This window comes from Panthera tigris, chromosome B1 (genome assembly GCF_018350195.1).
Source record: "Panthera tigris isolate Pti1 chromosome B1, P.tigris_Pti1_mat1.1, whole genome shotgun sequence".
Taxonomy (NCBI): domain Eukaryota; kingdom Metazoa; phylum Chordata; class Mammalia; order Carnivora; family Felidae; genus Panthera; species Panthera tigris.
The window spans coordinates 26,644,832-26,670,503 of record NC_056663.1 but is presented as its reverse complement, the minus strand read 5'-3'; the positions used below and the strand labels follow the sequence as shown (position 1 = coordinate 26,670,503).

The 25,672-nt window shown below is 44.3% G+C and overlaps 1 long non-coding RNA gene across 4 annotated transcripts in view; it reads right to left on the bottom strand.

The window, feature by feature from the left end:
- The window catches only part of LOC122237860, a 111,696-nt gene that overhangs the window by 35,625 nt on the left and 50,399 nt on the right, over positions 1 to 25,672 (bottom strand). For 2 of the 4 annotated variants that reach the window (XR_006216554.1, XR_006216553.1), the window contains exons 4-6: positions 14,761 to 14,879; positions 6,356 to 6,462; positions 3,495 to 3,633 (exon numbers count right to left, since the gene is read on the bottom strand). This is a non-coding gene — a long non-coding RNA (uncharacterized LOC122237860). Of the gene's footprint in view, positions 1 to 3,494; positions 3,634 to 6,355; positions 6,463 to 14,760; positions 14,880 to 25,672 lie in introns of those variants that run through there. The other 2 variants (XR_006216555.1, XR_006216556.1) reach the window with 1 other exon arrangement.

The following is a 25,672-nucleotide window of genomic DNA, read 5'->3' as shown; positions in this document are numbered from 1 at the left end:
AGGGAAACTTCATCTATGTTAGGACTCCAACTAAATCTCCATGCGTTTGGAAAGTGCTGTCATAGAGAAGTGCATGTACCTATCAATATTTCAGGGCAGCAATAGGACTGAGAATCCACGAATAAATGGATATTTGTCTCTTAGGTTAAAGATTAAGCTACAGGCTGTCATCAGCTGATGAGAAACAAGTTGAAGGCTGTGCCAGAGACGGCATACAAAAAGAGTCACTGCAACTGCCTGAAATCTAATTTTAGGGTTCCGAGCTACACCGTGGAGTTTCCAGTTGCTCTGGTTCTCCCAACAGCACTTGGACAGAGTTCTCTGCCAGGCTGACAAGTGATGCCTCCTGCAACTCTCCTTACCCATTATAGTTCCATCAGTAGGGGGTTGGCTCAGTTCAGCAAAGTGGGTCATATAGAGACATTTGATTCTCCTGTGTTACTCTTGCAGAAACTGAAGAGTCATTATCTGTCATTTAGATGTCCACTGACCTCAGCCAACAATCAAATACATGGAAAAGAAAACATCTCTTTTAATAACATAAATCTGATTATGTTACTACCTATTCAAAAAGGTTTCATGGCATCCTTTTGTCTGTGGAACAAAATGCAAACTATTCACCCAAACATCCAAGACCCTTGGGAATCTAGTTTCTCTTCCCCCTCCAGTCTTGTTGCCTCCAGTCTTGCCAGATCCCTTGGTGTTTCTGAAGGTACGAACTTTCACATTTCTGTGCCTTGTCTAAACTCACTGCTTTATTTCGACCATTTTGATGATACCTAGTCATCATTTAAGACCCTGAACAAACTCAGTTCCTCTAGCAGACTTTGCTTATCCTGTGTTGATTAATCAGAATGAATCAATCTCATCTTTATGGGCTCCCCTCTGTGTTTCCACTTCTGTTTAATGCTTTTGACAGTTGTCCCCTAAGTGTCTTCTGGTCAATCTGGGCCACTAAATTCCTAGACAGAAGATCAGCTGTATCTTCATCAACCCTATTTCTTCTTTCTGGGCACACAGGGAGACCTCACCCAGTTTCCCTTGAAGTTAGTTTGAGGTTATATGTTTGGGTTCTGACTGATGGACTTGGGTAGAAATATAAGCATCTTCCAGGAAGGTCTTTAGAAAGCTAGTCTTTAATAATACCTGATGAGCCTCCAGTCCTGTTTTGACCTTCTGTGGATCAAGGCCAGAATCACAGGCTAAAAGGAGCCTGGATCCCTAAGCGATTGCTCGTAAGACAGCTACCTATGGGAGATGCCTATCCTCGCTGGAGATTGTGTGAGTGAGGAATAAACCAATAGTGCACCAGGCCATGGAGATTTGGGGATTTCTTGTTATTGCCATATCACCTAGCTTTTCTTGACTAATACAATTCCTAACATAGAGGGGATCATGTATTATTCATTTTTTATTCCCCCTGGTGCTCAGTGCTTTGCATGCCTTTCCAAAGCGAAACGAAGAGTGAATAAAATACCTGTCCTAAAAATTATATATTTTCATCTAAGAAAGGACTGAAATTCCCTTAAGAGCAACATGTCTGTTTTCTGTGAACATGAGATTAATGATTTAACAAACATGTGTTTCTGGTATTTTCTGGCAGACTTCAGCAATGAGAGTGAGGGGAAGGTGGGTGGAAAGGGTTGCTGCAAGGAACAACCCCATGGCGGTTCTCCCCGTGGTTGGCTTTCCTCCTCCTTCAGGACACGGCTTATCGTCCACCTCTGCAGCAAGACCTTCACAGCTCACCCCACTGTAGGAATTCCACTTCTCTAATATTCTCTATCTTAGCAGTTATCTTCATAGAGTTTGCCCCGGACTTGAAGTATTTGCTTGGTTTGTTTGAATTCCAGATTAGACAGGAAGCTCTGTAAGGGAAGCAACCACCTCTGTCTTGTTCACTGTTGTTTCCAGGTACCGAAAGTATGTGTGGTTCATGGTAGGCACACATGCATGATGATGAGTAAGGGAAGGAAGGAGACAGAAGAACCATGGAGTAACAAAATCACTATCTAGTGGTGGTCGTGGTGGTGGGTCCCAACAGCTCACATTTCAAGACCCCCGAAGTCACAGTTGTACACAGCAAAATAACTAACTCTACTTCCCAGAAGAGTTAAAATTATGTTCAGGAAAATATACTGAAGAAGAAACATGACCGATGCACTAAAAATATGTCCATATGGCATGGTTCAAACACATTTTCACATTTATAGAAAGAAGTCTTAGTTAACTGGAAAAATTATCCAACCCAACACAATTCCTCAAAGGGTCAAAATAAGTATGATATCGCCAATCATTCGTTCACCTATCCATTATCATTGCTCAACAAATATTTACTCTGTGTCTAGTACACACAGAATACAGAATATTTCCAGAAGTTGCTGGGAATTCTAAGCAATAGATGACACGCTCCTTCCTCCTCCTCTTCAGTGATTTATATATAATTGAAAACATAAAGGAAAGAGACTCTTGTCTCTTAGTTACTCTGGTCTCTTAGACCAGGTGCCATGGTCCTATTTCCATTTTGAGTCCAGTGTTGCACCTGATCTGGAACCCTAAGGAAAGTGAATTTTATACTAACCACAATCCCTATTCTCAAATCCCTGCCTGTAGCCACCCCTACCTCCTTCTATAGTACTTTTCATGAAAAGATGCAATGCATTCTACATAGTAAATACTCAGTCATTGTTTGCTATGTGGTTAAACAAACACACCCACAGAGCTCACATTTCTATGGATTTTCCCTCGTGAAGAGAACACATCTCCCCTCTCTTGTGATCTACCAAAGGACTGGTCTCCACATTGTCACTCAGTTCCTGTAATCTGTGGGTCAAAGGCCAGCAGTATTTCCTGAAACCCTCATGGTCACTAGGACCTTCTAGAGCCATTGCCAGCTTGTCTCCCAGACTTGCCAAAATGGCTGCCTGCCCCCTCTCCCCATTCTGAAACAGCGGCTCCATCCTGGAATCTGGGGTGAGGTTCTGAGAGGCAGAGGCTTTTCTTCCTTGATGCCTATCTCAAGTGTAAAGCAAGTTGAATATTTCTGTTGACTTTTTAAACTCAAATGATTCCAATGTGTTCCCTAGGAGGCAGCTTAGTAAAATAGAAAGAGCCCTGAATCCACAGTCCAGAAAACTTGTTTTCGTGTTCTGGGACTGCCCATAACTAACTGTGTGATCTAGGGCGCACAGGGTCTTAACCTCTCTGAGTTGGACCAAAAGGTCATCACCTTTCAACTCTAAAAAACTACAAATGTGTTTTTCATCCAAGAAATATCTCATATGGCAAGGTGTGCCTTTGATGTTTCTTAGTCTCGGTATTCACTTGACACGCGGGGCTTTATTTCTACGGAGGCTTTTCTAGAAAATAGGATGTTTAAATCAATAAGTCTTATGGTATTATTTAAGTTAAACAAACAGCAATTTTGAACAGAAGCTGATTTGAACGCCTTGAATTTATTTGCACGTGAGATGATAATTAGCTGCATAATCCACTGCTTTGTTCAAGGCTTGTGCTGAAATCCCATGTCCCTGGACTGTGATTAGACTTCCTAATAATCCAAAGGGCTGTTCAGAGATTATCTCCACTTCACTCTGGAGATGGGCATCTGAAGGATACTTTCCCCCGAGCTTCCTGAATATGAAGAAACAGCACTTACAAATCCTTCATTAAGTAACTATTTAACTATCAAGGTCATGAAACTGAATGAAATGAAGCACTCAGTCAATCATTAAAGATAGGCTTTTTAAGCAACGCTCATTGTTACTGTCATTACTTCTGCTATCAGGAGGGGAAAGAAATCACTACCTCGTTTCTTTTTGCCAAGGGGAAAGTAGCTTCAGTGGGTTCTGGATCTAGACCTGGAGAGTTTTTCGAAGTCATAGAAGTTAATGTGGAGATACAGACTCCCGGCAAGAAGACTGACAGGTGACCAGGGATGGTCTCTGCTCTGAACTAGTGGGGATGTCTGGCCCGTCCCCGTTTTCTCAAGTGGGCTCGTCTAGGGACACGTTCTCCCAGTGAGCCTACCCTGTATGTTCTTTTTTGTTTCTTAAGCCACCATCTGGAAGCTGCTCACGATGCTGGTCCAGCCTAAGGGGAAATCACTCCCTCTCCATCAACACCCACCAGGCAAAAATAATCAGATATCAATTACTTGGCTGAGGGAGTGAACAGTTGCTAATTAGAAAGGGACTGCTTTCCTTCGTGAATTGATAATTTGGCTTATTATAGTAAAAATAATTTTTAAAGTTTGTTTCCTCAGGAGAGACATGGCATAAACTGAAGGGAAGAGTGGGAAAGGTCAGGCATGGGAGGTTTCTCCTGCAGGATTTCTTCCCAATGCTCTCAATCTAAAGCCTCTGGCTATTTCACAGTGGCATTTCAAGGGATCCCACCACGTGCCTAGGTCTCAGGATTGGTGAATGGCTTAGCCATGCTTTTGGGAGGCACATGTGGACAGGGTGCCGCCATTGTTGTATTTTGCACATGCTGTGTAAATGACTAATGTAGTCACCCTCCCCTTCCTCCAACGTAGCGGAGAGACAAAGCGGTGGGTCCTCCACTTTGGGCAGGAGGTCATTTATGCCAGAATGCCAAAATGACGTGATGAAAGTCACCTGTGGTTCACCGTGGCTTCGTCCTCACCTCACAAGGAGGTGGCAGGGGGGCTAAGAGGCTACAGTGTATTGTCCTATTTTCTCCTCTGTTCCTTTTCCTCTAGGAAATGGTATTTCAATGGGCTCAATATGTGCCAGGAATTACTTTAAGGGCTTAACACGTATTAACTCCTTTTATCCTGACAACAGCCTACGTGGCAAGGGCCATCCCTGCCCCACTTTAAAGATGAGGTAAATGAGACACAGAGGATTTAAGTAACATGGCCAGATTCACAACTTGTAGCTGGCAATGCCAGGATTCAAACCCAGGCTCCCTGACCCCACTGCCCATGCTCTCTACCATTTCACAAATTGAAATTAATGAGTAGGTGCTAACTTTCAGCTATGTGATGATACTAAGAACACCAATGAGGAAAAACCACAGATACGGTCTTGTGCTTTCGGATCAGTTGCCTTTAGAGACTGCTCTAATTGGAGCCGAAAAAACTACAGACAAAGCTGGGCTGCTTTGTTCACTCCTTGAAATCTACCCTCCGCCTCCAGCCCAGGTCTCTGCTACCTGCCTACCTGGGAAGCCCACATCTCTTCACAGTCCTAACCTGTATCCTCCATCGACGCAAGTTCTCCCAATTGCTGGTCCTCGAGGCAACGATTTCGGCTCTGGGTTCTCCCCACTGGATGCACAGGGACTCCTGATCCCCTCCCCTCTTTCCCGAAAGGCATTCAGCTGCTGGCTTTCTTCCCTCACTTCAAGTTTCTCCTCACTAAGCATCTCATCCCATACAGTCTCTTTTCTTTGACGATGCACTGTTTGCTTCAACATAAATAGAAAAAAGGCCAAATTCTGACCACCCAATCCAGGCCCCTGCGGGTCACGTGCCGGGGTCCACGACCCAGCTGTCTCTCCGCCTGTGGGTCTTCTTGGTCTATCTGGCCCTCTTGCTTCCTCTCCACCTGCAGGATAGATGCCCTGTGGTGGGCTATACAGGGAGAGAAAAGCCGGGCACAACCAGAGACCAGGAGGGGCATCTCACAGTGGGAAATGGGCACAGCTTCCTGAGTCTATTACATCATTGCTGCTATTAAGGAATGACCAATACCTGTCCAAGAGTCACAGGCAGGAAGCTGAGCGGAGTTTCCAGAGTATGACATCGGAAATTCATTTAATTCAGACAAATAGAGGCAAACGTTAGACTAAATGAGAGAATGTTAAGAAATAGATGACTAACAGGCTGCCTAAAGTTGCCGTAGCTGCCAGACCTGGCAGTCCCCACCAAAGCGACTGTTTGTCCCCCAAGCCTCAACAGTTGCTGGCTTCCTTGAGTTCTCCTTTCCTTCACGTTCGGTCGGCAGGTCCTGTCGGCACCACCTCCAACGAACGTCCTAAAGCTTTCACGTATCTGCATCTCCGTTTCTGCCTCCCTGGTCCACGCCACCCTCCTCTCTGCCCACACTCTCCCTCCAATGTCCCGGTTCCACATCGCCCTTTCCCATCCACCGTCCACACAACGGCCAGAGCAAGCTTTTAAAAATACACAGTGGATCCTGTGACTACCCTGTTCAAGGCCTTCCAAAATCCCTAGACTGCATAACGGAATAAAACCCAACCTCCTTGCCATAGCTTGCAGGCCTCTGCAGTTCTGGACGCTGCCGGCCTTTCTGACCTCACCACGTGTCACTCTCTCTCTTGGTCCCCAAACTGCAGCCACACCACTTTGTCTCTTCACTGTGCTCACCTCTGGGCCCCTGCTCTTGCCGCTGTTCCCTCTACGTGGAGGACTCTTTCCCGAGTAACCAAGCGGTTGGCAACTTCTCATCACGCGGGCCTCAGCTCAGACGGTGTCTAGAGAAATCACAACATTCCACAGGTTAGAACAGTGCAGCTCCCGCCAGCGTTGGACGGCAGTGTTTCCTAAGTGGCTTCTGAGTAAGTCTACGAATCCGCCGGTGAACAGCTAAAGAGCATCTACTCAGAGAGAGGCCTTCGACGATGTTAAGTCGAAACCACCCACTCCTGCCTGGCCCTTTGATTTATCATATCACATTCTTGTAATTTGCTTTCTTCATACTACCTGTGCCCACCTGGAGTGCTCTCGCTCCTTTGTGTTCTGTCTTCCCCCCAAGATGAGAGCTCCCTGGCTCTTGCCCGCTGCTCTATCTTTAGCATCCAGAAGTGCCAGGCCCAGGGCACAGCATAACAAAGGTTACACACGGACACAAGGTACAAAAGGGCCTGAGACTAGGCAGCATTGAGCTTTCTTGCTGGCTTTCCATTTACGAGCTGTGTCAACTTGGAAATGCCGCTTCGGTTTTTCCTTCACTGAGGCTCGGATGATAATGAAAATGCTGTTAAGATCTAGGTTCTACACATGGGAGGAAAAGGCTTAACCAAGTGGAGCGCTTGGTGCTGGGTCTTTCAGAAATGGATGGGAGCAGGGCGCCCGGGTGGCTCAGTCGGTTGAGCGTCTGACTTCGGCTCAGGTCATGATCTCACAGTTTGTGAGTTTGAGCCCCGCGTTGGGCTCCGTGCTGACAGCTCAGAGCCTGGAGCCTGCTTCTGATTCTGTGTCTCCCTCTCTCTCTGCCCCATCCCCACTCGTGCTCTGTCTCTCTCTGTCTTAAAAATAAATACAACATTAAAAAAAAAAAAAAAAAGAAACGGATGGGAGCAGCTCTCAGGCCCTGAAACACTTTATGATTCAAGAAAAAATGAGCTTACGTTCTTTTTCGGTTTTAAAAGTCACATGTATTATATTCTAATTTCTCCTTAAATTGTTCTCTGTGCAAGGCCTAGGTTGTATTTCTCAATCAATCCCAGCATTTTCTAGATTACATCCGCTTGTCTCCTACCAGCATGGGATGAGTTAGTCTGTGACTCCCTCAATGACCACGAAAAACCTGGCTCATCATCTGAGTCTCTTGTCTCCCAGGTGGGAAGCCGAGGTCCTGAGGGTGTTATGAGATACCGGGGAAGATCTCAAATCCAGAAACTGTTCTTGCCTCCAGCCCACACTACAGCAAATTTCATCACCAAGAGAGCCGTCTGGGCTCATGTCTTGTCGATGGGCTACCCTGGGGCCCAAACAATGGTCTCATGATTCTTCAGCCAATAAACGTTTGGGTGTCTACACTGCCAGATACCATCCCGTCTCACAGAGTTTTCCCTCTGCGGCAGAAACATCAAAGAGTCTCACTTCAAGAGCCCAGAGTTCTGTAACCCAAAGCCGCTTTGGTCTCCCCTTCTAAATCGTAAGCTGAATAAGACCAGAAACTGCTCTATGACCTCAAGCTGTTGTAAACATACGAGGGTCTATTAATCAATTAAAACAATAATAAATCTATGAATGAATACGTTGGAGGTGGGGGACAAGCAGATGTTTTCAAAGAACTGGCACACTATAATCTATGAAAACCTGCATATTCAAGTAGGACACTTGAGATTCTTGTATGAATGAAAAGACTGGAATTTTTTTTTAAGCTCTTCCCAAAGTTGAGAGCTGGCCAAAGAGTTTTCTAGCCTACTGCCTCTTCCCTAGTTTCAGGATTAAACTGTATTTGATTTGATTATATAAGAAAAAGAGAAAAGAGACTTTGGCCTGAATAACTAACCACAGGGCCATTCTTATCTAAAAGTGCACATAGAGGTATTTTTTTCATCCCTAAAGTAAGGTCATTTCACACACGCACAGGCACATGAAACATGCCAGCGTGACAGATGGCTCTTTTTTCCGGGTCCTCTGCCTGAGGATGCAGAGCTGGTGGGCTGGTCTACACTGGCCGTAGACACAGAGAAAATCCAGGGTTCCTAGGAACTGGAGGGCTGCTTTGTCTTGGCTCAATGTCTTCAGCAAGCCAGCTGCTGCACATGGTTCCCTGGTCGTAATTCAGTCACAATGCTCTATAAAGTGGTGGCCTCCCTAGGGCTCCAAGGATCTAAGAGATCAAAGACAGAAGTGTAACTTCTGGTTCCCTTTGTAAAACTACGCAGAGAGCCCTATGGTCACCCCAGAAACACCTTCACTCTGCTTGGTCCTGGGTTTAACCCTATGTGTCCCCTGGGGACTTCAGTGTCTACTGAGCCTTCTGATAAGCCTGCTATGGAAATGCAACTTGGATCCAGCCACTAAGATTTCCAATCCCAAATCGGGACCCATGGTCTGGAACATGATCTGGTAAGGAGTCAATTCTGGAGTATTAATTACTACATTTATCACTTTACCACTCATGGGAAACTCTACTGGTTTTAAATACTGAAATATGGGAATATGAATCCTGGCTCTGTCCTCTGTTAACAAATCCCTCCTGATTTGTTAATAATAATAATAATTTTTATTAATTATTATAATATAATAATATAATATATGATATAATGATATATAATAATATATAATATATCATAATATATAATAATAATATATATAATATTATTATTATTAATTATATCATATGTTATATATGATATAATAATTATTAATAATAACTAATAACAATTATTAATTATTATAATATAATAACATACGGTATAATTGTTATTAATTATTAATAATTATTAATAATAATAATGCCCCTGCAACCACTTCCACCACCCAAGATGTCCACACCTTAATGGAACCTATAACAATGCTACTTTACGTGGAAAAGGGACAAAAATTCAATTAAGCCTCTTGAGATGAGATGGTGACCCTGGATTAGCCGGGAAACACAGTGTAATTATTTGGGGTGCTACAGGTAGGAGGCAAGAGGCAGGGTCAGAACCACAGGAGGAGATGGGACCATGAAAGTTTCAGTCAAAGATTTGCAGATGCCATCTTGCTGGCTGTGAAAATGGAGGGCGGGGTCATGGGCCAGAGGACGCCGGCAGGCTTCAGAACCTGGACAAAGCAAGGAAGCAAAGTCTCCCCCCAGCCTCCATAGGGACACAGCCTGAGTCTGGCCAGCACCTTGACTTTAGCCACATACAACCCATATCAGATTTCTGACTTCCACACCTATAATAGAGTACATTGATATTGTTTCAAGCCACTAAGTTTGTGGTTCTTCATTGTAGCAACAAGGGGACACTAATACAATAGCTAGTGTCATCACTTCTTCTAATCTATGCACAAATGCCTCTTTGACCACGGATTTGATAACCAAAACAGAATATTAACTCACTGGATGCTTGAGGAGATAAAGTCAAGAAGACCAAGAGAAAGATGAAGAACTCAAAAGTAGGGGACCAGGAGAACACAGATATCTCACGATTGCCCCTGCAACTTGCTTATTAGATACAAAGTAGGTAACACTGATTCGTTTTGTTTTATTTCATTTCATTTTTAAATGTTTATTTATTTACTTTGAGAGACAGTGTGTGTTCACAGGTGTGGAAAGGGGCAGAGAGAGACAGAGAGAGAGAGAATCCCAAGCAGGCTCCACACTGTCAGTGCAGGGCCTGATGTGGGGCTCAATCTCACAAGTGTGAGATCATGACCTGAGCCGAAATCAAGAGTCAGATACTCAACCAACTGAACCACTCAGGTGCCCCTTCACTGATTTATTTTAAAAAGAACTTCTAGGTTATAACTGGAATCAGTATCCAATTTGGCTCAAACTTTCTTTTTAACAACATCAGTATCTGAAGCACTAAAGTAGGATCCCAGTAATGAACTTCAGATCTTACAAGAGGCTTTTAGTTCATTAGCTCTTCTTTCTACTATATTTGCTCCATCAGGAATATGAACCGAACGCATTAGTATTTATAAACACCCTTCTACAACAATGTAAGAAAAAAAAAGAGTACTTGAGAGTTAACATTCTTTGGACTAGAAAATTCAGTTAATTAAAATATTCTCTAAGCTTCCATTTTAATCAAAGTTTTATTTGAATGTGCTAATGGGTATAGTAAATCACAAGGCTGAGACAAGAGGGAACTCTTTCTGCACTAGAAATGAATGGATCCGAGTGCAGATTTCATCACGCCAGAAAGCCCTTCTGCGACCCCCTACCCCATTGCCCGATTTGATCGTCTTCATTGACAATCGGAGCTTATGTTATTTATTTCCTTATCAGGTCCTTGCCTCTTTCTTCTCGCTAACATGCCAGCCCTTCAAGGACAGGAACTTTATCTTGTTCACAGCTACCTCTGTAGTACTCAGAGCAGTGCCCAGCACATAGTACGTGCTCAATAAATAGCCATTGAATGAATAAACTATTAGAAATTAGTCAAAGGGTCTTTGACTTCCATTGGCTTCCCCCATTCGGCCAGCATGGTGTGGAATTTCATGTAATCCTTGCAACTAGCATAGTAGCACGAGGATGTTGGTCCCATCCTACACACGAGGAGATGAACGGACAGCACGACTTCTCAGCGAGTTAACACCAGAAGCCAGAAGAATAGCTTTTTCTCTCCAAGGGTTGGGTGAGGATGGAAGGATGGTGAAAGAAAATATGCAAGTGTCAGCCTGAGTTTTAACTGAGAGTAGCAGTGGGGTTAGCTGGAAACCTAGACCTTCGCACAGGCTCAGCCTAGTCACTGGGGGCCTCAGGTCTGCCCGGCTTACTTACCCTGCTCTGCTCAAACGTCCACTCCCACCCGGGCTTTATTTCTCCTAAGAAACCATCACTCAGCTCCCTTCCTTTCCAGGGCATTTCCTCTGCACACCCAGGCAGAGGGGGCCGTGGCTCTCAGAGACTGAGGGGACTATTATGTCTGCTGTATCCATGCCGACGTGGTCGTTGGCGCCTCCTGTGGGGTGAGACGTGGGTACCGAAAGGCCCCTTACCCACAAGCCTCTTCTCCAGCCACCCCACAACGCCTACATTTCCGCTACTAGAATTCCACTTTTGATTGAAACAAGGTGTTTTCAGAAGGTATCTGTTAAAATACAGATTTATTGGTTTACTTATTTTATCTTGGAAAGGATCATGGACACTCATTAATGATCTGACGTGAATTATTGTGTAAGATTCAACATCTGAGAGCAGATTTCTGAGACAACGAATGCTTAAATAGGTAAGTGTGGTTGGGGCAGGTGGGAAGAGGTGGGTGGGGGTGAGGAAAGAAGGAAAGGAACACATATGTGCCAAGCAAGGATTTCAGAGTCCTAATGAAGACATGATCGAACATAAGGTGTGATCCTCATTATGGTGGAATCACTGTATATTTATCAGGCACATTTAACTGATCTTAATTTAAAATGAAAGAAAGAGAGAGACTGAAAGAAAACTTAAATAAATCTACATACCATGGATACCGTGGGACCCCTGCCATCCCACTTAACGGCCCATGTGCCCCACAGTGCGTGAAAGGAAGGAAGCATGAAATCACTGGTCTCGTGTCCTGGGGGCCTCTCAGAGTGTGAGCAGCTCCCTAGGCTGCGAGGGATTCTAGTGTTTGGAGACACACATTTTCCCCCATACAATATGGCCCCCAATTAGAAGACAACTACTTCACCAGGTGTTCCATTAAAGAAACATTATGGACACTGGAGGAAAAAACAACCTGCATTGGATTTAGTGGCAAATAATGGTTATCTTTGACTTATTCTTGATTCCTTTCTTTCTCCCACACCCCATCCAACCCCTCAGTTACCCCCATCAACTCGTCCTCCAAAGCATAAACTCAATCTGTCGCTACCCCCCAATCCCCGCCACCGCCCCAAGTCCGAGCTCCCAGCATCTCCTGCCTTCACTGCTACAAATTTCCTCCCCAGTCTTCGTGTTTCCCTCCTCCCACGCTGCCATCCCTCTCCATGCAGCTGCCAGAGAAAGCTTGAAAAGGGGGACCGGTCACATCCTGCCCCTGCTCAGAACCCTCCTGGCACACTTGGAAAACAAATGAGCCCGGAATAATGTAATTCCCCACCTTAACCCCCCGGCCTTAGTTTGGACGACTTCCCCTTAGCCTGCTTTACTCTGGCTCATTCTCTCCTTAGGAGCTTTATCCCGGCTGTTCCCTCTGCCTGGATGATCTTTCCTTTAATCTTCACGTGGAGGCTCCTTCTTATCACTCAGATCCCCGTTGAAATGCTGTGCTGTTGGAGGGGCCTTTCCTCATCATTCCTTCTTACTCCTAAGTCTGCGAGTAATGCTTAATGTTCACAGAAGGGTGAGGACTGTCCCCCTCCGCCAAATAGCTGGGCCCCATTAAAGCAGTGACTTTGCCTATCTCGATCACCTTTGGAGAAAGGTCTCTGACACGCCGTACAGGCTTCACGTGAATTCATCAAGGACACACCTAACTATCTTCGTTCTCTGCTTACTTGCTCATTTCAGAACCTGACCCCTGGGGAAAAAAAAATATGGGTCCACTATGAAAATAAATAAACATTTTATAGATGAGGAAAGTGAGCCTAAAGAGATTCAGTAATTTGCGCACACATTTGAGGCACAGCACATGTGAGGCCACTTCTCATGACCTTTAAGAAAATATATTTCCCACTTCAAGAGAGCAGACAGTGGCTCTTCTCAGCTGGAGACAGGTACTTCAACAGGGTAGAGTGTCAGTCTCTACAGAATACAAGTCCTCATTTAGAAATAACACCTATACAAGAAAAAGTGTGCCCCTAAAGTGTGTGTCCATTTGGGTTTAATCCAAAGGACCAATGACAAACGAGTCTCTGGTGTTCAGTGTAGGCCCTGGAGACCAGGGTCCATCAGCAGAGGAGGCTGGACTGCATGTCCCGGAGCCTGGGCAGCCCTCACACTGTACTCTCAGCTCGTGGTATCTCTAGAGCCCGTGACTTTCTCTAGAGGCAAACTCCCTTGGCTAGCTTGTCAGGAACGCCCAGGAAAACATTGGAATCAGGGTTTGAGTGGCAGTTTGTTGGGTCGGGCCAGAAGAGTCAAGAATCAGAATCCCAGAGCTACTAGGAGTCTTGAAGATCGTCTAGTCCAAGGGCCCATCAATTGCCTGGACCCTCTCTACTCCATCCCACCACTGCCCCTTCTGAGCTCGAACACCTGCAGCAACGGGGAGGCTCTTCCCCTTGTGGAAGCTCCCATCTCTGCAAAGATCTGGTCAAACTAGAGTATTAGAAAACTTGGCTTGTATTGATTGGAGGATCTGTCTTCCTTTTGCTTTTCTGCTCACCCTTGTGACAGTTCAAGGCTTTTTAACATGGAAAAGCAGCTCTGTTTCCTCTCCTTCAGGCCAACCTCCTACTTCCTTCAGCCTCAGCTACATTCGCAGGGATAATCTTGGGCCCTTTCGCTAATCTGATTACATTTTCCAGTCTGTCTAAATCCCTTTTTCAATGCCGTGCTCAAAACGGTGAACAACACTCCACATAGGATCTGATATGTTGTACACAGTGTTTCAGACAGTGTGGAGATACCATCCCTCATTCTGTATTTCTCTTAGGGTGGTGCAAGCATATGGACGACCATGTGCCTCAGATGTCTATTGCTGTGCTTACCATCCGATGGAATGCCTCGGTCTTTCAACACCCTCGCCTGTATACATAGGTATTTCAGAGTCAAGGAACATTTTAGGGAAATTCGACACCACAGAAATGGTTTCACATGCATCCTGTGGACTCTGGTCAACCAGTTCTGATGTTCCAGCCTTTACCCGTAGCAGGGTCCTCGTCAGGACCTCATTCTAGGGGCAGGGCTTGAGGACTATGGGCCAAGTCATACCTAGTCATGGTCCTAAGGAATCCAGTTCAGGTGGCCAGGGCTGGTGTTTTAGCATCTGATCTTACAGGTGTGGGCATCGTCGGGAATTGTGCAGAGCTATAGGGTTGACCATGGGAACGTGAATCCAAAGATAAGTCAAAGCCTGAAGGGTCACTCTACATGTTTGTGATAAGCAAGACATGCTTATTACCTCGTAAGAGCCCCAGACGTTGTCCAGTCCAGATCCTTTCTAGCAAAGATCCAACACACAAGTGAGCAATATCCAGAAGTCTGGGAACAGTCTGGAGAAGCTGGGTTCTCAGATCTGAGAATTAGGACACTGGGGTGCACAGCAGTCCTCAGTACCAGAGAAACCAAAATGCAGGTCAGGAATCAGAACGGGAACACTGAGGTCAGACAGACACTGACTGCATGATGAATTGCAGCCTGATTCCAGTTCAGCAACCTATTTCCTCACAGCCTGTAAGTGGAAGTGAGAAGGAGCCTCATCTTTGCTTGTTGTCCAACAGCATCAAAGGCTCACCTTCTCCTGTGTTCTCTGGCTTCCCCCGCGGAACCTCTGGCAACCTCATCTCTGGGTCCCAGGACACACAGTCAGGTCTGCACGTTCCCTGAATCACCAAACAGTAACAGCCGGTGCAGCTATAGATGCAAAATGCAAATTAGCCAACCACCACTCGATCTTTGTTTCCATTTTAAAAACCGATACCACAATTTCCCCCTTGTCTTCAAGCAAAGTTAGGTGCCCCTTTAATAAACGTTCATTGTATGCTGTGTTTTCCTTTCATGACTTTCGCCACAAACACAAGTAATTGTCTGTGTAGTAATTTGTTTGGTATCTGTCTCCTTGATAGACGGCGAAAACAAGCACTATGTCCGTCTTATTCATTGCCTTATCGCTTAGTACCTAAAACTATGTCTGGTGAGAGGCTAAGAGAAAAATTACCAGGTGTACTCACAACTGCAAAGAAAAGATCTTTCCCCTCCCCCGCCGTTCCCGAAACCAGCCAGAGCGCGCCTGTCATAGTCTGACATAAAGGCGGGAACCAATCAAGTTCTGCTGAATGGTCTGAAATAAAGGCGGGAACCAATCAAGTTCTGCTGAGTGTTCAAATTTAAATGTCAACCTATAACAGCTCTGTAACCTCAAAAAAAAATCCCTAACTTGTTTGTGCCTGTCTATAAAAGAAGCTGTAAGATCCTTGCTCGGGGCCTCTTAGCGTCACCGGCAACGAGTGTGCGGAGGACCGGGTTCGAACCTGCAATAAACGACCCTTGCCGCTTGGCTTTGACTCTGGACTCTGGTGGTTTGTTTTCGGGGGGTCTCTTGAATCGGGGCATATCATCTGGCACACAGTGTGTTCATAAATATTACACAAATACAATGAGCAAGACAAATCAGGGCCAGAGGTGGGATTCCACTTTGAGACCAAGATATTTGTATTATTCCCTATGTAGTCTTAAAGGTTAAAAGGTTTACCAGCTGGCCCACTCCATTGACTCAGACAGTTTGGGATCCGGTGCCTGATTCACTCCCAGCCTGTTGACAATATCCAGCCATCTTTGATGTCGCCTCCCTTATCCATTTTTCTGGTGTCCTTCCTCATTTTCCTGTCTTTGGATTCCAATTTCTTCCATCTCTGTTCTCTGGTATGGGTCTGACTTTCTTATTTAAAGGACTGTGGATACTATTTTTTCTTGGTTTGTTTTCTTCCTATACTATAGGCTGTGGTATTCTTGTATTTAAGGCCACCAATGTTGGATTGTCTTTTTGCATATTTTGTGAGCCCTTAGCAAGTTCCTACAGGAGTCCTTCTGCCAATCTGGCCTCCCTGAAAGGCCAGATGCTATGGCCTGGATATCTCTGCAGAATTCAGTTGACTCATTTTTGTGATTAATCCAGGGGGACTTTTATGCAACATTTATTTACATAACGATACAGAAAATTTAAGACTTCCTCCTTCTCCAAAATTGACAGTAATTTTTGAGGGAGGTGCTCTTTTACAACAGAATGGAGGAGAGAGAATTGGGACAATATCTAAGACAAAGATATCAAGAGGGGCAAAGTTAAATATCATTGGCTAGTTAAGAGGCATAGGCTGGCCATTTAATGAGCCACAGCTTCCAAATCTCTAAAATAAAGGAATTAGATAGTTTCTCAAGTCCTTTCCATTATGATTGTCTAGTATTTTGAATTTTAGAAAAAAGTCCTTTATAGAAATATTATTTTAAGAATAATTGCTAACTGTCACAGTTTGAACAATATCAGAACTTTGTGTTAATTTTTTCATAGTCCAAGTTGGATTTACATTTGTGCCTTTGACAAAATAAGTATTGGCTTTTTAGATTTTTTTAATTACCATGGGACTAGCATATTGACATGGTTCTCAGAGCAATCTTAGAGCACAGGGAACTGCTTGTAATTCTAGTAATCCCGCAGTAGGTTACTCACACTTTGGTATTTGGTTTGACATTTACTTTTCTTTTTCACTCAAATTGATTTAAATATCATTAGCCTCCCAAAATGCACCAAAGGGTAATTGCATTGACTATTTTGGCTCTGCCCAGCTATTACTTTGCAATTCATCTTTTACGGCAAAACTTCCCTTGTGAGCAGGCCAAGGAGGGCTGAGCTTGAAACTTGGTCACACCTTCTGAACAAGCGTAGAGTCTATTTTAAATGTAACTGAAGCAAATCAAAGGACAGGACAAAACACTTGCTAAATGGCAAATGGCTGTGAAAGGGCGGGCCTACACCGGCCGACTCCATCTTGTTCTGTGTTCTCCACCTTGAGTGACTATGTCCCCGACATGACCCCTTTTCCGGGAAAATCACAGAAACCTCAGACCGCGCCTCCTCCCCTTGAGTAACCTCCCGCTCACCCGTTCAAACTTTCTGATCAAAACACGCCCAGCGACCTGCGTAACAGGTCTCCGACCCTTCCCCAGCCAATCGGCTGAGGCCACAGCCATTACCTCACCAACTGCCCCTAGACCCCTATAAAACCTTTGTGCTTTTGAAACTCGCTCTCTCTCCCTGGTATCTCACCGCTGCGTCGGTGCAGGTAGGGGATTGAGCTCGAGCTAGCTCGAATAAAGGTTCTTTTGCTTTTGCATCGGACTCGGCTCCCTAGTGGTCTTTGGGGATCACGAATTCTGGGCATAACAGGCTGATTTGGAACTGCGTATGTGAGAGTGTATGTTAGGCGAGGTCTGAATGGAACTGTTGAATTGTGCTGTATGACAAAGGAAAAAAGGATAAACCAATTCCCATGAAGGCATCTTCGCTGAAAAATCTCCCTGATTGATTACACATCTCACAACATGGGTTAATTTGAAGATTCAAGTAACCCAAAGGCTTCTAAGAACCCATCAAAGAAGAGAGCAAGGACCTTTGGGACTGTGGGACTAACAGTCTCCAAATAAGATACTTTTCTTCCCAGGGGGTCAGAGCCTAGAAAAAAAGAAGAGAATAAGGCAGTCTCTGTCACCTAGGAATGTAAATATTTTGGGAAACCGGTTTTTTGAAATCTCCTTTTTCTAACTGAGATTCCAAATCTTGGGGAAGTTGGGTTTATATGGGAGGAATCTGACACCGTCATCTTATCCTTCTAAATATCTGTCATGATATTAACGTGGGTTCTGTTGAAACTGAAAAGGAGTACTACTACGGTGGTTCTAACCCTAAACTGAAGCAGTTTTCCTCGTGATTCTTCTGCTGAATTTGTGTTATGGATCTTACTTTGCTAATAAAGCAGCCAGTGCCCTGCCTTTAGGACAAAGGAAGAGTCAGCCAAGATGGGGCACGAGCAGACAAAAGAATAATAACAAGGCAACAAGGGGCGCCTGGGTGGCTCAGTCAGTTAAGCATCTGACTTTGCCTCCGGTCACGATCTCACTGCTTGTGAGTTCCAACTCTGCGTCGGGCTCCGTGCTGACAGCTCGGAGCCTGGAGCCTGCTTCGGATTCTGTCTCCATCTCTCTGCCCCTCCCCTGCTCGCTCTCTTTCTCTCTCTCAAATGTAAAAAAAATAATGATAAAAATTTTAAAAACATCAAAAAAATTTTGAAAACTAAAATTAAAAAAGAAACACAAGGCAACCAAAGCAAAAATAAACAAGTGGGACTATATCAAAAACCCTGTACAACAAAGGAAACCAACAAAAACGAAAAGGCAACCTACCGAATGGGAGAAACTATTTGCATATCTGGTAAGGGGTTAATATCCAAAATATGTAAGGAACTCATGCAACTCACTGGGGGAAGAAAGCAATCTGATTTAAAAATAGGCAGAAAAACTGCATGTACATTTTCCCAAGGAAGACATACAAGTGGCCAACAGGCACATGAAGAGGTGCTCAGCATTACAAAACACCAGGGAAATGCAAGCCAAAACCATAAGGAGATACTACCTTACAGCTGTTAGAATGACTATTATCAAAAAGACAAAAAAATAACAAGTGTTGGCAAGGCTGTGGAGAAAAGGAAACCTTTTTGTACTGTGGGTCATAATGTAAGTTGGTATAACCACGCAGAAGCAGCAGGAGGGATGCTCAAAAAATTAAAAATGGGGTGCCTGGGTGGCTCAGTCTGTTGAGTGTCCGAATCTTGATTTTGGCCCAGGTCATGATCCCAGGGTCATGACAAGGCCCCCTCCACCCACCCCCATCTGACTCCATGCTGAGTGTGGAGCCTGCTTGGAATTCTCTCCCCCTCTCTCTCCCTCCCTCCTTCTCTCTCTCTCTCTCTCCCCCTCTCGCCTGCTCATGCTCTCCTTTCTCTCTAAATAAATAAATAAATAAATAAATAAATAGAAATAGAACTCCCACACCATCCCACAGCCCCACTTCTGGATATTTATCTGAAAGAAACAAAAACACTACTTCAAAAAGATACCTCTGTGTTGATTGCAGCATTATTTACAATAGTCAAGATGTGGAAACAATCTAAGTGTGCCTTGACAGATTAATGGAATGGATTATTCAGCCAAGGAAAGGTAGGAAATCCTGCAACATAGATAGACCTTGAGGGCACTATGCTAAGTGAAATTGGTCAGAGGAAGACAAATACTATGTGATCTCCTTTTACCTGGAATATTTTGAAAAATGAACTGAAAGATACAGAGAATAAATTGGTAGTTGCCCAGAGGCCGGTGGGAAGGTGGGTGAAATGGGTGAAACTGATCAGAAGGTACAAACTTCCCCACAGAAGATAAACAAGTTCTAGGGATGTAATGTACAGCATAATGACTATATTAGCAACATTGTATATTTGAGAGTTGCTATGAGAGGAGATCTTGAAAGATCTCATAACACACAATAATTATGTGTGTAACACGATGGATGTTAATTAGACTTACTGTGCTGATCATTTCACAATATATACATATATCAAATCCTTATGTTGCACGTCTAAAACCAGTACAATGTTATAAGTCAACTGTAACTCAATTAAAAAAAAAATTTAGGGGTGCCTGGGTGGCTTAATTGGTAAGGGTCTGACTTTGGCTCAGATCATGATCTTGCAGTTCACGAGCCTGAGCCCTGTGTCAGGCTCGGAGCCTGGAGCCTGCTTCAGATTCTGTGTCTCCTCTCTCTCCGCCCCTCTCTTACTCATGCTCGCTCTCTCTCTCTCTCTCTCCCTCTTTCTCTCTCTCAAAAATAAATAAATACGTTTTTTAATGTAAAAATATTTTTAGAGAATAAAAACTCAAATTCCTGTAGAGATCCCATTTTGTGAGGAGTTCATGTACTTTCCCTGTGTATTCCCCTCCCTTCTCAATCTTCCCTCTCTCCCTCCTCTAGAATTTCTTCCTTTTCTATAGGTCACTCTTTTCTTACCCAAGTCTTGAAACTTGACAACTCCAACCCTGGATTGGCAACACCGAGTATCTCAAGAAATGTTGGAGTATTCTACCAGGAATACTGCTCTATTCAAATTAAAGTTTAAAAAGTGTATTTTCTCTCTTAAAAATCGGAAGCAGTCTCTCTCTGGTTTCCAGGTCTGTTTGTAAGGAACTTGGGAGTTTCCACCCCACTCTACCAACTGGAGAGCTGAGCAGACTGAAAAATTAACAACTCTTATTGGATCTGCTAGAGATGGAAGGACACAGGGCAAACCACTGCCCCCCAAGATTGGGGAGACAGACAGGAGAATACAGGGGGTCATGGTTTTCGGGAGCAGAAACTTGCCAGCGGAAAGTGCCCTGGGGACCAGTACCAGGGTAGGAAAACCTGAACTGAAATGGAGGAGTTGCTGGAGACTCAGTGCAGACAACACAGGAAAGTTAAAAACTCCAGGGGACCGAGTCATAGGGGAGCCTCACAAAATATGAGATTTAACTCAAGCAGCGCGGTCGGGTTCCCATAGTAAATATCAGGGGAAAATCCCCTTGTGCTTCTTGCAAGGTGGAAAGGGAACAAAACCATTCTCAAATATGCAAGAGCACTCTGTTCTCCTTAACAAGATCTGCCCTGAGGGGGAAACTAGTTAACCAAAGCCTAACTTACTGGGATATCATCAGAGCTGAACACCCATGAGGGAAAGAAAATACCCAACTGCAGCCCACTCCAGACAATTCCCCCTAAGGGATAGGGGAATGAGGAGAAAAAAATCCAAAAACACTTGCAAAGTTTGAATTTAGCACAGGCTCAGTAAAAGACTGAGACCTAGGGGTGCCTGGGTGGCTCAGTCGGCTGAGCGTCCGACTTCGGCTCAAGTCATGATCTCGCGGTCCGTGAGTTCGAGCCCCACATGGGGCTCACTGCTGTCAGTGTAGAGCCTACTTCAGATCTTCTGTTCCCCTGTCTCTGCCCCTGCCCCACTCCTGCTCCCCTTCTCTCAAAAATAAACATTAAAAAAAAAGAAGAAATGACAAGCCAATTGAGACAGAACAAGCATCAGAACCAGACATGGCAGGGATGTTGGAAATATCAGACGGAGAATTTAAAACAATGTGATTAGTATGCTAAGAGCTTTAATGGATAGAGTAGATGGCATGCGAGAACACGTGGGCAACATAAGCAGAGATGGAAATCCTAAAAAAGAAGTATTCCTAACTCATTCTAGGAGGCCAGCTATCAGGCCATGAAAAAATATGGTAGAATCTTCAGTGGATATGACTAAGGGAAAGAAGACAATCTGAAAAGGCCGTATGATGCTGGCTGCGTGATGCTCTGTAAAGGGCAAAACGATGGAGACAGGAGAAAGGTCAGTGGTTGACAGGGGTGAAGGAGGTGGGGAGGGAAGGGATGAGTAGGTAGAGCACACAAGGCTTCTGAGCAGTGAAAATTACCTTGAAACACACCATCATGATGGATATATGTCATTATACATTTGTCCAAATCTATAGAATGCTAAACACCAGCAGTTAACCCTCAGGTAAACTATCGACTGTGGGTAATTATGTGTCAATGTAAGTTCATCAGTTGTAAAACATATAACACTCTTGGGGCACCTGGGTGGCTCAGTCAGTTGAGCATCCGACTGGTTCACATCATGATCTCATGGCTCATGGGTTCAAGCCCCACATCAGGCTTTGATGGCAGCACAGAGCCTGTTCTGGATATTCTGTCTCCCTCTCTCTCTGACCCGCCCCCACACGCATGCGGGCACACTCTCTTTCTCTCAAAAAAAAAATAAACATTAAAAAAACTTTTTAAATATATCACTCTGGTGAAGGGTATTGGTAATAGAGGAGGGTGGGGGTGATGCAAGGTGATATGAGAAATCTCTACCTTTCCCACAATTTTGCCATGACCTAAAACTGCTCTAAAAACAAAAGTCTAAATCATTTTTTTTAAGCTTGACCATAAAATACTTTTTTAATGTTTTCAAACGGGGCATAGTGAGGGATTTGAGAAAGAAAATATAAGGAAGTTTCAGAAAACTAAACAAAGTTAATACACAACCACCATAAACGGATAGGAAATGGTTGAAATCTACAAACATATTGTAGAGTTGAGAGAAAAGGAACCACCAGATCAACATGCAGGGTGAAACAGAATGGGATGGTTGTTCACCAGAATCCACTCCCGCTTGTTTTCACAGGGATGAGTGGAGGCTGGTGTGCAGCCCAGGGAGCCACTGAATCTTGTGTGGCCCCTTGGAGGGGAGGGTGGTCATGTGACCACATTCTGGCCAATAGAAGGAAGTGTGCCGTTTCCAGACAAGCCTGTAACATCTGGCAAGCACACCTCTCCACATTCTTCCCACTTCCTGCTGGCTGCAATCTGAACTCGGAACACATAGAGACAAGGGAAATGGTTTAGATGACGGAGAGTAAGACAGAAGCAACCTGGGTCCCTGAGCCACCACATGGACAAAGATTCTTGCTGACCTAGAGCACCCATCCTGGACTGTGAGGTGAAAAAAGAAACCGACTTCTATCTTAACTGAGCCATTAAATTTTGGGTCTCCTTGTTAAAACAATTTATTCTGATGCTAATAATTCAGGTGCTAGTCTTTAGAAGTTAAATCCAAAGCTGATCAACAATGGGACTTTTTGTCAACAACCTTATCGTTGTTTTCTCAGTGGGGGGCTCTATCTCCGTGTCACTGTTCCTGACTGTGGGCCCTCTGAAGACTGGAATCACGCCTCCCCTCTACTTAACCGTTGGCACAGAAGCACTGAGCACGCACCTCAACAGCAGTCATGTCAGGTAATGCTCCATAGTGATGATGGGGTGACAACTCTCATGAACCCTTGTGAAATAAGTCTACATGTCTTTGTCTCCCTGTCCATTTGCAAAACTGGCTGAAGTCAGCAGGAAGGGAACCTAGCGTCAAGGTCACTCGCTCTCTGTGCCCGCTGATAACCACGTATAACCGACACCCATGGTGCCCTTATTTTCCCTTCTTCCAGAATGCAGCAGCTGTCCTGTGGGATGCCACCTGACCAGTGGCAACTTCTTTCACCAAACCATTGTCCGTACTAACGTTCTATCATCCTGAAGCTCCCTTGTGTCTATGATGATCGGCTTACCACAGCATCTCTTGGGTCTCACTCCTTCCGTGCTGCTAGAATCTTCTTTAGTGCTTTTATAAAAGGCCATCAACCTCACTTCCACTGCCTGACCACAGCCCATCTCTCCCTAAGAGTAACTTCGAGGTAAGTGGTTACCTTAGGATGGATCAATTCTTATCATTTTTGCAGAATATTGTAGATAAGGTAATTAACTATAGGACATGCTAGAGGTCCAAATAGCAGACATACAATACCAACTGTCTGTTCAAATCTATTTCTTAGTTGGCATGTGGCACGGAAGACAGCGCTGTTACAGTAAAGGATCAATCTTATTTCCTTGTGGTGTATTGGATTCAAACCATAGTAATAGTTCACATGTCCAGAAATTAGCCACCTGACAATCTCACTCATCTTGATCACAGCTCAAAGTCAGAATGTAAGGAAAGGGGCTTCTGGGTGACTACCATAGAGGAGGAGATGGGGGTTGAGTGGAAAACAGAGATGACTCACAACCTGGGCACTGAAGGGCACGTGTTTTGCTCAAAGAAGAGCTCCCAAGCCCCTCCATCAATGCCTGTGTTCTTTTTAAATAATAGTTAAGATAACTGATTTCATTTGGATTCCCAGTCCACAAGTAACCAGAAACAAAAGCTGATCACAACAAATGATACCTCAGAGGCCGAAAATGATGATAGAGACAAAAAAAAAAAAAAAAAAGCTATTAAAATGAGTACAACTAAGAAACCCACAGAGCCCAGGGGGCATTTAGTAAGTAGCTCACTCACCAACTAGCCTTTATCCCCTGAGGACACCTCTGTATTTTTATAATTCAGTTCCACAAATGATGCACCCAGTAGGTTTTTAAGCTTTGGTTTTAAAAACAACAGACTCTAGTTATCTGTAAATTTTAATGTTGCTGAATTTCTCGCTACCAAGAAATGCCTTTAAATGAGATATTCTTAACTCATTAATAGAGATAAAGTCTCAGGATTAATTGGCCTGTGTTGTATATACTGCTTATCTAAATTAGACCGCCCATATCCTAAAATACACTCACTCCAGAGGAGGCCAGCACTGGGGAAGCATAAGTGTTCTCCTTGGTGACAAAAGAAGTAGTTACATGGGATGCCTGGGTTAAGCTCAGTGGGTTAAGCGTCCAGCTTCAGCTCAGGCCATCATCTCATGGTTTGTGAGTTCGAGCCCTGTGTCGGGCTCTGTGCTGACAGCTCAGAGCCTGGAGCCTGTTTCAGATTTCGGGTCTCCCTGTCTCTCTGCCCCTCCCCTGCTTGCACTCTGTCTCTCTCTCTCTCAAAAATAAATAAACATTAAAAAAAAATTTTTTTAAAGACGCAGTTACATAACTTGCCCAGCCTGGAGGTGACCAGGACACTTGTAAGGCGCGTGCGCACTTTCTTGAGGATGGCCAGATGGCAACAAGCCCAAGATATGGCTGGGATACGAATCAGAGCCACTCTCATGGCTTTTGCACTCACAAAGCTGAGTGTCTTCTTTGCAAAGTTACTGAAGGAGGTAGTCCCCACCTAAAACACCCTTCCACTTCTACCCTTATCTATCACCTTCCTCTTCTCTTAAGGTCAAGTTCAAGGCCTACTCTTGCCCACAGTGCCCTCCCTTACCACATACGCCCTTCCTGGTCTCCTCCTCTCCTCTGCAGTCTGCTCATATTACTATCCGGAACATTCGTTTGATGCTTGCCGTAACTGTTTTATACCATCAGCTCTCATTTCCTTGCAAACTGGTGAGTGAGGTCCTGGAGGCCACAGACTGTCTTAGAGGCCTTTGAATCTTCCATTGAAAAGAGCATGGGGCCTTGAACATGGCATACCTTCAATAAACACAGGACTGTTCTGTTCCCTGAGCAAATGTTTATTGACTGCCTGCTATATGTCAGCTACACAAAATCCCTGTCCTTGTGGAGTTTGTAGTCTAGCGGGTAAAGACAGACAGTAAAACACGCTTAAAATGGACCAGACGCTAGTATTAACTGCTAATGAGAAATAACTATAACATGAAATCTGGGCGGTGGGGGAAGCTTTCAAATTTTAGATTGTGTGATCAGGGAGGAAGTGATCTTTGAGTGAAGACCTGAAGAAGTTGGAGAGTGAGCCATGGAGACACCTGGGGGAAACACGTTTCAGACGGGCATCGGCAGACACTACTGTTGAACCTCTCAGTTTTCAAGTTGGGATATTTATTTTTTAAATAAATAAATGTACATTGATATCAACTTTAAAAATGTCCTGCCTATTATATGTAATATAGATTTTATATTGTATATAATAAGGGTAGAATTAACATACTATTATTAACTTTTCAAGTATATACATTAAGATATACATGTACACACACACACACACACACACACACACACACGTATACATATAGTGATTTAATAAGACTGGTGTTAACAGCAACTCCTGTCGAATCCCCGGGAGCAGGACATTTTAAGC